Raw genomic sequence first — 12,483 nt, forward strand, 5'->3', positions numbered from 1 at the left:
TCATGTGATACGTGATGTGATAGTGAGGGTAATACAGATGCGTCATGTGATACGTGATGTGATAGTGAGGGTAATACAGATACGTGATGTGATAGTGAGGGTAATACAGATACGTGATGTGATAGTGAGGGTAATACAGATGCGTCATGTGATACGTGATGTGATAGTGAGGGTAATACAGATGCGTCATGTGATACGTGATGTGATAGTGAGGGTAATACAGATGCGTCATGTGATACGTGATGTGATAGTGAGGGTAATACAGATACGTGACGTGATAGTGATGGTAGTAAGGATACGTGATGTGATAGTGAGGGTAATACAGATGCGTCATGTGATACGTGATGTGATAGTGATGGTAGTAAGGATACGTGATGTGATAGTGAGGGTAATACAGATACGTGATGTGATAGTGAGGGTAATACAGATGCGTCATGTGATACGTGATGTGATAGTGAGGGTAATACAGATACGTGACGTGATAGTGATGGTAATACAGATACGTGATGTGATAGTGAGGGTAATACAGATGCGTCATGTGATACGTGATGTGATAGTGATGGTAATACAGATACGTGATGTGATAGTGATGGTAATACAGATACGTGATGTGATAGTGAGGGTAATACAGATACGTGATGTGATAGTGAGGGTAATACAGATGCGTCATGTGATACGTGATGTGATAGTGATGGTAATACAGATACGTGATGTGATAGTGAGGGTAATACAGATGCGTCATGTGATACGTGATGTGATAGTGAGGGTAATACAGATGCGTCATGTGATACGTGATGTGATAGTGAGGGTAATACAGATACGTGATGTGATAGTGAGGGTAATACAGATACGTGATGTGATAGTGAGGGTAATACAGATGCGTCATGTGATACGTGATGTGATAGTGAGGGTAATACAGATGCGTCATGTGATACGTGATGTGATAGTGAGGGTAATACAGATACGTGATGTGATAGTGAGGGTAATACAGATGCGTCATGTGATACGTGATGTGATAGTGATGGTAATACAGATACGTGACGTGATAGTGATGGTAGTAAGGATACGTGATGTGATAGTGATGGTATACAGATACGTGACGTGATAGTGATGGTAATACAGATACGTGATGTGATAGTGAGGGTAATACAGATGCGTCATGTGATACGTGATGTGATAGTGAGGGTAATACAGATGCGTCATGTGATACGTGATGTGATAGTGATGGTAATACAGATACGTGATGTGATAGTGAGGGTAATACAGATGCGTCATGTGATACGTGATGTGATAGTGAGGGTAATACAGATACGTGATGTGATAGTGAGGGTAATACAGATGCGTCATGTGATACGTGATGTGATAGTGAGGGTAATACAGATGCGTCATGTGATACGTGATGTGATAGTGAGGGTAATACAGATGCGTCATGTGATACGTGATGTGATAGTGAGGGTAATACAGATGCGTCATGTGATACGTGATGTGATAGTGAGGGTAATACAGATGCGTCATGTGATACGTGATGTGATAGTGAGGGTAATACAGATACGTGACGTGATAGTGATGGTAATACAGATACGTGATGTGATAGTGAGGGTAATACAGATGCGTCATGTGATACGTGATGTGATAGTGATGGTAATACAGATACGTGATGTGATAGTGAGGGTAATACAGATACGTGATGTGATAGTGAGGGTAATACAGATGCGTCATGTGATACGTGATGTGATAGTGATGGTAATACAGATACGTGACGTGATAGTGATGGTAATACAGATACGTGATGTGATAGTGAGGGTAATACAGATACGTGATGTGATAGTGAGGGTAATACAGATACGTGATGTGATAGTGAGGGTAATACAGATGCGTCATGTGATACGTGATGTGATGGTGATACAGATACGTGACGGGTTGACGACGGGAACAACGGTGGTAGTGATCACGAGTCACTATATGAAGTAGCAAACAAATCATCATACAATGTCCGGGTCGAGGTGATGACTTATGACCTTTCTGATGACCTCACAAGCTGGCCCAGAGTTCTACCCCCGGCCGGTAAATTCAAACACCCACTAAATGATAGATTTTTCTCTAATTTCATTACACAATATTTCAAAAGCAGGTATACCATCTGTTCTCCTCATTTATATTGTAAGTACATATCATCACTTCAAAATGTTAGATTACCTCAAAAGTATACAATGATGAAGATAAGACTTCGTCAAGGCTACACATCTGAAACGGGTACTGTCATCTGGGACGTGAACACACAGCATCCATCTTTAGTGATAGGAGGACAACATATGCTAATGGTATGCGAGGTCGGGTTATTACTGCCGGTCGACCAACACACAAAGTTTCTGCTGCCTCGGCCGACAAGGGTGAAGACACGCACACTGTCGACGCTCTTCTGTCTCTTCCCATGAGTACGACGCTCGGTACTGTCTCCCAGTACCGTCTCCCTGTCTCTGTCTAATAAGGGTACGACACTCACTACTGTTGTCTTCCTGTTTCTGTCCATAGATACGACACCCACTAACTCTCTCTCTCTCTCTCTCTCTCTCTCTCTCTCTCTCTCTCTCTCTCTCTCTCTCTCTCCATGGGCCCGACACTCAGTACTGTTTTCCTGATCTTAGCTGAAGCACAACTGACCCAGCATGTGTAAAAAGGTGCCTAAGCAAACATAAACTTGCTACAACTGCAGGAGACTTGACCCAGAGTCTAACATGAACAAAAGCAACCACACAAAATTTTTCAGCTCGATGACTTTTGGAATATCAAGCCGGTAATGACTTTGCCCGTGTTCAGTCTGGGAAATTACAGAAACCGTAGCCTGTGGCTTCCACAACTAACACCGGACCTTGCGATCTCCATAACCGACCACCGGCCCCCCTTGCGACTGTCGTAACCGACACCGGAACTCGTAATTGCCATATAACCGACAATGGACCCTGTCACTCTTCACAGATGACCTCCCATCCCCTGTATATGAAACTATAGCATGACCACCGCCGATATCAACCACAATAAAAGGGTGAGTAAAAGTTCAGCCGGAACTCACCGGTTTGGGCCCAGTCTTTCAAACTGTTGTTAAAAAGCGGGGAATAATTGCCTCGCCCGCCCGCTCTGCCGAAGGTAAACCCACTATATGGGAAGTTTTCGGTTCGGCTTTGGCCGGACGACTTTATACCCTTGAATATTCTTTACTGATATCTGAAAATAAATGACACAGCCCTACATTATCTGCCTCAAACACGTCTAGCAGGTTTCATCTTAAATTACGTACGGCTCATTCTAGAGAAATCTTTTCACTCGAAACATTTTGAATGCAATTTGTAGCTACAATTAAAGGCGTATATATCTCCGATTTAGCCCAGGGGTCTACTTCAAGCATCTAGATTCTAACGACCCTCAAACTTATAACCAAACAATTACTGGCTTTTCTACAGGCTCTGCGAACATTTTAAAATATTTTATGCATGTATAGCTGGGATACCCCACCCACATCACATACAATGCACTAATTTTGTTCTGCATTTCAAACGTTGAATCTTTCATTTGTAGTTAGGTTTTATGCATATGTATATATTATGTATAGAGAAATCCTCTTTGGTTAAGTTTTATGAAACTGCTGTAGCTAATGAATGATTTTTTCCGTACAAAATTCGAGTCAATTAAGGGACACTCGAACAACTAGTATCACGTGAATTTCATCAGTCATCAAACATGGAACTTTATCATTCACGGAACAGTCAATGTGTGTTGATAATTCGATTACAATACGAGGTAGGAAATGACTTCTGATTTTTCCTTTTTAAACATTAGGGGTTCCTATTAGAAATTCCACATCAAGGCCCAGAGGGCCTTAATTGAAGTACAGAAAGATTAATGAAAGGGGAGAAGAGGAAGTGAAAAAAAAAACCTGTCTTTTTAAGTGGGGAAAGACAGAGGGAGTTATAGTGTTCTAAAGTTTCGAGCTGTAGGGAAAGAAATACTTATCAAAACGGCCCACCCTTGGGTTGCCGACGGCCACATTACTAGTAATCATGTGACGCTCCAGCTTGCCGAGTAATGTGTGGTTCAGCAAGAGGTGAGGAGACTCAGGGTTTTATGAAAAAAAAAAAAAATTGTTTCATCTTACAAATTCACGCATGGCAATCCATCACCTTTCCATATATTTACTTTCTGAAACTTGGAGCAAAAAGAAGCCAAACAAGAATCCATAAAAGCTGTGTCTTTTGTTTCAGATGCTATCTAACGAAGGCAAATAAGTAGATCAGGTAAGAAGTTAATAAGGAAGGCAAAAGGAATTCAAACAGCAACGGACCACTGGGTCCCTTCGAGGCTGTTTGTGATAGTGGAGATATCAGAAACTCACACGTTGGTGTGGTTAAAGTTGAAAGTCACGCACACAATTCATAGAACCCCCCCCCCCCCCCAGCATACTGTCAAATGTGACTAAAGAGGCACAAATAATGTAAGTCGTGGACTTGGAATACTTATCAAGTCTGTTCTTAATCGTATCTATAGTACAACTTTCAACGACTCGAATTAGCAAAATCATTCCATGTGATAACAATCCTGTAGTAGAAAAAGCACTTGGCCTCACGCAAGGTAAATAAAACGCTTGCCCAGGAGTACGTATGCATATACCCATTCCTGTAAGCGAAATCAGACAAATTAAGTCAAATAGCATGTTAGATCAAAGTTATCAAAGCCTCGGATAATTCTGAGTACTTCCTCAGAACACCTTCGCGTTTCTTAGCCAAACAGATTCAAGTAGTTTAGTTCAGTCCAGGATTCATCCTAGCACCTCTATGCTGCACTGGTAACCCTGCCTAACACAGCTCAAGAAAATGAAACTGATGGAGTCGGGGGTTGCCGGAGGTCACAAACTGGTAGAGGAAAACATTTGACCGGAAGAATTCAAAACATCAGAAAGATTTTATATACAAGGGTAGAGAGCAGGTCGGATAGCCACCTAGCGGAGACTACGATGTACTCACAATGAGGCGAATAAATGTCACGTCTTTGAATAGCTGTAGGTGGCTGGAAAGACATACGTAGGTGAGAAATACTAGTAAAGTTGGAGGATGTACTTCGAAGAGTGAAAAAAATAAGAAAGTGACTTTACAGAGGAGTAGTAGCATGAAATGGAATGACATGGGTAGCGGCAGCTGGATTAGATTTCGTCAACAAATCGCTAAAGTCGTTGCGAGGACAGAGATCGTATGGCATCTGGAAAGTACGTACAGGAAGGGGCACTAGTTAGTGATGAGGCAAGTAGCATACGATTACCGCTTCTCTATCAGGAATAAGGACGTCAGTTAAGCACCAACCATACATAAAAGCAACATGCCACATGGTGAACGGGTATGACCGTAAAGAGTAAATTGTACACAAGTCTGGACGGGCCCAGCAGAGGAAATCTATTTCCTTTTAAATCGTTTATGTTCCAATTACACGACGCCGGTCACAACATCAAGGTCGCTGACACAGGTGGGTTCTTAATCATACCAATTCACATTGGAAAGTCATTTTGTTTGTTAGAGATCGTTAGGATTTGCCTTGACCAACATGTAATAACTACGGTCACTAATTTCTTGTAATTTCTACTTTTCCCTTCCCTTGCCGTTCAAAAATTTCCGTACTGCGGTGTCGTCTTATGGACATATACATATCCTAGGGACGACCACCGTCCAATGGTGCGACAATCTTGCCCTACAGCTATAGGTGTCCTAATGTTCACCTCAGAGACGCCAGTTGGCAGCGCCATACTGCATTTCCTGTTCCTTGTTTCAAGGTGGGATTTCATGTGGCACAAACTGCACGCTATCGTAATCTGACTATATAGTATTCAATTACAGTCATCTACGTGATTTTATCTCCTCCATTTTTGTCACACGTATAATCTTCATATTCTTCATCTGATACATTTTCTTTCACCAATTTCCTTCTATCTTTTGAAAATAGTAATATCTTTTCATTCAATTTCCATTCTCAACTAGCAACCAATGTACCTTACTACAAATGACTCTCACTTTTGATATTCTAATTTGGTTCTGCATCGTACTTTCCTGCATAATCAACTGCACGTCGATATTCACAAAACTTCGCTTATTGTAAAAGAATTGCTATTCAAACACCCACGATAAAGGCGGAATATTCTTACTTCCATTTAAGCTGATGCTCCTTTTGTATTCCTAAAGCAAGCCCATACCTTTCTATCTTCTGTAAGACATTGGCTTCCAGCTAAACTTTTAGTTCACAGGGAGTCTTCTTAAATGCATATTCACCTATTCATTAAAGTACAGCAATTTAACTCCACCACTGTCACCTGTCATAACCCTCAAGAAAACTAAAAGGTCTTCCATCAACAAATTTTCTCAATGATTTTGTTTAATAATTCCTCTTCTCACTCAAATGCCGATTCTGAGACAATCAGCAATCACAAGAAAACTAGCAATAACTGCGATTCCCACGTATATAAAATTTCCCCCAAAATCTAAAATTTGAGAAATCTAACGACTCAAAGAGTCATTTAAACCGGGAGGAGAGAAAAGAAGAAAACTTTCTTCTTTTTGGAACTTGTTTCAAAACATACAGAAGAATCTCGATGAATATTTTCACGATTCTTTTTCTTAAACATCAAACTGATTCATCCACTAGAAAGGAATCAGCATAAAAGAAAAACGGCAAAAGTTGGGAGGTCTTAAAACTACAGAGGAAAAATATGGGGGTCAAACAATCTAACCAATTAAACTTCACCAACCCCCACCCTGGGCTGACTCTGCCCGCCGGTGCCCGACGAACCCACCCTAACCTAACCTTACCGGAGGGTAAGCCTTCCGGATCTCGCTCTCGGAAGGAAATGCATGTTACATTTTGGTGGATATTAATGACTGGCCAACATTTCCACCAGCTGTTGCTTCGCCAGCCTGTGCAGGGAATAGAATTCCCAAGAACGCTGCTCACCATGGACAACTCCAGGCTGGACGTAAGTTTGAAATCTGATATTTTTGAAGTTGCCGTAAAATCTTACCAAATCACTAACAAGATATAGTGATAATGAAAAATGATTAGCAGCGAGATCTTAACATACCCTTTCAATAACATCTTTAACTATGGACTGTTGGTTCTCGTTGTGTGGAATTTGAAGTCGACAGCCCGAGGTTTATTTAAACATCACTGTATAATCAATCTACTGTATATACAGTCGCAGCTCAAAGGGAAATCACATGCGGGCTCTTCCTAACTCAAGCACTGCCAAAAACAGGTTCCTTTAAGCCAAACCACTGACCACGATGCTGTCTGCTGGATTTAACACTGTACTCGGACGTTAACCTAACCCTAGATTCAGGTGTATGAATGACTGGTTTCTTCCGGCGATCAACAAAAATCCAGAGGAATCTAACGACAAAAATGGCACAGCAGTCCCAGCTGTGGACTCAGCAGCACGACTGTTGCCAGAAGCTACCACAATGGTGCTCGTAGTATCTCGATGGCAAGATTGGTGCCCTGTTCCAAACCGGCTGCCATCTTTCCCCTACAGAAGATACAGATCAACCCCAGTCAATGTGGTCTAGATATAGATACTATGAACGTACGTCACGAAGCAAAACAAACCCACAATGCAGAATTAGCGGTCACTGACGTCCCACGAAAATTAAACATAAATATTCCATGTGCTTTATCATGGGGACGCCAACAAACCAACAAAAATGTATGTAAATGTAGCACAAAGAACAACAGGATGCCCCCCTTAAGCTATACAATAAATATAAAAATGAAATATATATCATGACAATCATTCAAACCCTTTCAGTCCCTCGATACGTTTTACACCATTTGACTTATGAAAAACGTTGTCCGTTTCACCATCTTCACAAAATAATCTCACAACGAAAATTGTTCTACCTACGAATGCATACCAACATGTCTGATCGAGGAAAACTCCCTTTCTGACTATCATCTGTTTTATATTACCACAAACATCACAAATTCATTTTCATTCAAAACTGGTCGGTGGTGTCGAATAAGCTTAACTGTGTACAACAGTCGTATTGAACTCCATGATAATCTGATAACCATTAATGACTGAATTTAGCATCCATTTAACTCGAAATCACTAACTTCTTTAAGATACAAGATCTTCCATCCAACTCTTCTTAGCGAGTTCCTAATTAATGCCCCCCCCCTCCCACCTCTCTCTCTCTCTCTCTCTCTCTCTCTCTCTCTCTCTCTCTCTCCCAAATACCTGAGGTTAAAGATCTCTGTCTGTCCACCACGAAAGAAAGACGCATAAGGGTGAAGTAATCACAATCTTTTAAGTTTTTAAACGTTTGATGTCAATAGTAAACAGTTCTTCAAAAGCTGTAAAGACACGAAAACCTTTGGCTATAAAACGAAATTAAGCATGAAACTTGTTTTAAAATGATGCAAAGCTCTTTAGCTATATAAGAGTAGTGAGTGAATGAAACTATGAACAATGACAGACTATCAATGTTAAAACACTGTATGACAAATAGAGTGTAAGAGATGGGGTCCTACGTGTCTTGTTAGATCTTCCTTATACCGTACAAAAACGCTAACTCCAAAATTACGAGCTTGAGGCATGTTCCCTTAAATTCTCGTCCTACAGCATTACTGAAACAAAACATAGGTTCTTTTTAAAAGCTGTGCTTCGGAGATTGCAGCTGGATATAGGCCAACTGGTATTATTACCGTTCCGGATATCCGGCGAATTTTGGGATTCTTGGAATCAGTAGTTCAAGCAAATTTAAGATCCTTAGACCACGACGACCCTAACTCCAACTCTTGAGTCTTCTGAGGACAAGGTAAGCACACCGGTGCATTGTTATGCTAGGTACATTAAGTCCTGGTTAGGTTAGGTTAGGTTAGATTAGGTAAGGTTAGTTTAGGTTAGGTTAGGTTGGGTTCGGTAGGGTTGGATAGGGTTGGGTTGAGTTAGGTTAAGTTAGATTAGATTGAATTCTTTTTTTCTAACCTTTTGAACATTTCCGACCTTCATTTCAATCGCAAATCAATATTCATTGTGATTTCTCCCAACCAAAAACCCGGTTCACCATTGGGGTCCCTATTATCATTGGATATCTCAAAAAGGTAGTGATTTGCGGTAGAAATAAAGGTGAGAATCGTGTGCAACACATCGAGAACCATCGGTAAAACGTAATTTCCTTAAAAAAAATTCGAGCTAACGAACAGCCGTTTGTAATCAGAAAAAAACTGGGCGTAAACAGCAGCCGCCCAAGAAACTACAACAGTCCTAACGTAGACGTGTTAACATGGCTACCGGGCAAATCTGATCCTCCAACATGCAAAGCACCTAACCTACTGCTTATAATGATTTTCACACTCTTTAATATCTCTTCTTTTAGTGACGTATCAGATGTTTTTTTTCGAAACAATTATAACCTGCCAGTTTTTAAAAAGCAGGATTTATGTTCGTCTAAGCTGATCAGTTCACATATATCGTGAAAAAAATACTTTTAGTCATCCTTCAAGAACTGACTATCAGCACTACGGCATCAATGATATTAAGAACTCTTAAAATATACTTCGTCACGTCAAATACTTACAGCAGAGGAAGTCAAAGCGACAAGACCTCTCTCTCTCTCGGCCATTGCCTGAAGCGTCGTCAAACTGCAGCAGATGGGCCTCCACATTTGTCACGTTTGATGCACAACAATCATCCTTTTTTTTTCCTTATTTCACTTTAAGACACAGCAGTCTTTGTCGGTTGCTCTATACACCATCAGGGACATTACTGCTTTGTGTATCATAGCAGAAATAAAGAGAAAACTTGAAGAAAACAAGGAACGTCCTGTACCTTCTTCCTACGGATAGCCCCCTAGCGGACGGTTTACCTACCAGGCGTCAGCTTCGCATGGTACATCACCATAAATCAAATACTAAATAATCCCCCGAGATGATTAATCTTCTTTATAACGACAGTTCAAAGAGGTATAGAATGTAGATTGGCAATAAGCATATTTTCATACTGCAAATTAGGAAAGCATGTACAGCTAAAGGCTCGAACACAACTTACAGACAGCATGATAAACACATTACAAGCCTTATTTAGTAATATTGACGTGCCAGGGTGACTACAACTTAAATCGAAGTATGAATAACTAGTGATATCAGTTAAATGAACTTTCCTTGATTACTTAACGTAATATAGAAGGGCAAACTAATATTCACAGTCTTGTAGCTATTAAAGTTCATTCAAAACACATCAATCAGTCATATAACAAATTCATGTCAACGTGTCGTCGTTTCACAAGCTCCCCTGATGTTCCAACATGATAATACAGTACATACATTCAGGAGTTCTACTGTTCGTGTGAGACACATGCATGAATACATTTAATTTCTGCAACGCTGTTGATGGTAATAAACTAAACAACACCTATTCAATTCCCAGCAGTGAAGACAGTCCTGCCTTCACTACTCTCATTCGGTGTGTATATTGCAAGCCTTTCCCTGGAATACCTTCAGTTCATGTACAAAGAAGGGGGGGAGAAAACAAGGACAATGGAACAGACAATACTTTATTAAAATAACACAAGTCTCTGTAAATCTCCAGTCGTCTGTACTTAAACCTACCAACCAACATAACCTACAAACATTCCCCTCCCCCCCTACATGTGATGTAGTAAATGCTGGTTTCAACTGCATTGTTATATTAGGGAGTAGGACTGGGGAATCCGTGGATCACCGTAAGAAATACATTTGTTGAAAGGTATGGATGACCCTAAAACAAGCATATCATTACAGTAGCCAGTTTCATTATCGTAGTAAATCACTTAATAGTGTTATCAAAAGCTGAATCATTTTCTTATAATATCCTGCTATATAAAAAGATAGTATTGTACATCACAAACATGTGTAACTTTAGGTAAAAATAATGATACCATTAAAGATCCATTTGTTGAAGAATATTACCTTCATGATATAGGTCATAACCCAGCAGCATGACGTGTTGCTGCCTTCAGAGTTCAACACAGTTTAACGTGAAATCATAAAGACTTTTCCAAGTACAGTCACACAGAATATAGCTTCCAGGAGGTGTTCATTTTTCTTTTTCAGCTAGGCGTTTGAGGTGCCAGATGTATTTACTTTAACTGCAGGCTCACATTACATGACCAATATTTTGCTGTTATTCATGTTCTTTTTTTTCATGAAAATGTTCATCCTCTAAGGACGCAAAAAAAAAAAAAGACAAAAAAATCACATGAAATATCTACAGCAATCTTTCAAGTCTGTGCATTTTATAGATGGCCAAATTCATTTCTTGGTGCGTTGTATTCACGTCACTTTACTTACCCTGTTATTCCTGACTAAACGTAATAACTTGCAAATATGTAAAAAAAACTAATCTAAAAGTTTCAATGACAAGGCATGAGACTTTCCATACGATTTCTAATCCCACGTTGGCTTTGTCATATGCCCATGGTGGCTCCAAGTGGCTGTATTATGTGATATACTCCCATGGTGGCTTTATTAAGTGTGTCACACTCCCATGGTGGCTTTATCAAGTGCGTCATACTCCCACAGTGGCTTTATCAAATGCATCTCACTCCCATGGTGGCTTTATCAAGTGCGTCACACTCCCATGGTGGCTTTATCAAGTACGTCACACTCCCATGGTGGCTTTATCAAGTGCGTCACACTCCCATGATGGCTTTATCAACTGCGTCACACTACCATGGTGGCTTTATCAAGTGCGTCACACCCCCATGGTGGCCTTATCAAGAGCGTCACACTCCCATGGTGGCTTTATCAAGTGCGTCACACCCCCATGGTGGCCTTATCAAGAGCGTCACACTCCCATGGTGGCTTTATCAAGTGCGTCACACTCCCATGGTGGCTCTATCAAGTGCGTCACACTCCCATGTTGGCTTTATCAAGTGCGTGACACTCCCACAGTCTAAATCAACTGCGTCACACTCCCATGGTGCCTCTATCATACTTGTTACCCTCCCCATGGTGGCTTTATCATGAGTGTCACTCTCTCATGGCGGCTTTATCAGGTCTTAGAAGTCCCATGGCTGGCTTTATCACACCCGTTACACTTCCATGGTGGCTCTGTCACACCTGCTACACTCTGGCCAGAGTACAGCATGGGACACACCCATGGTCGTTTTTATCGAACGCTTTACACACTCTTCCAAGTGTCTTCCTCCCCAGTTACACACACACACACACACACGTTTTGTTATACGCTTTACATTCACGAACAGTATATTAAGTCTTCAACATTTGTATAAATAAAAGAAAAAAATCATAACACTAATTCTTCTGAGCCAAGGCGACGTTGTAATGTCGAGTCTTTATTAGGCGACGTTGTCATGTCGAGTCTTGACTAGGCTACGTTGACACCATTTCCCCAGCGACTAATGAATTAGTGACCATAGCTCTTCTCTAGAAATAATTCTTCTAAATGAACAG

General features: G+C 40.7%; 1 protein-coding gene across 1 annotated transcript in view; it reads right to left on the minus strand.

Moving 5' to 3' along the window:
- Positions 1-9,729, minus strand: part of LOC139751534 (apoptosis-inducing factor 3-like) — a 64,288-nt gene extending 54,559 nt beyond the window's left edge. Inside the window, exon 1 of the mRNA XM_071667050.1 lies at positions 9,609-9,729. The gene's annotated coding sequence lies outside the window, so the exon portion shown is untranslated. The remainder of the gene's footprint in view (positions 1-9,608) is intronic.
- Positions 9,730-12,483: the final 2,754 nt, after the last annotated feature.

Source organism: Panulirus ornatus, chromosome 11 (genome assembly GCF_036320965.1).
Source record: "Panulirus ornatus isolate Po-2019 chromosome 11, ASM3632096v1, whole genome shotgun sequence".
Lineage (NCBI taxonomy): Eukaryota > Metazoa > Arthropoda > Malacostraca > Decapoda > Palinuridae > Panulirus > Panulirus ornatus.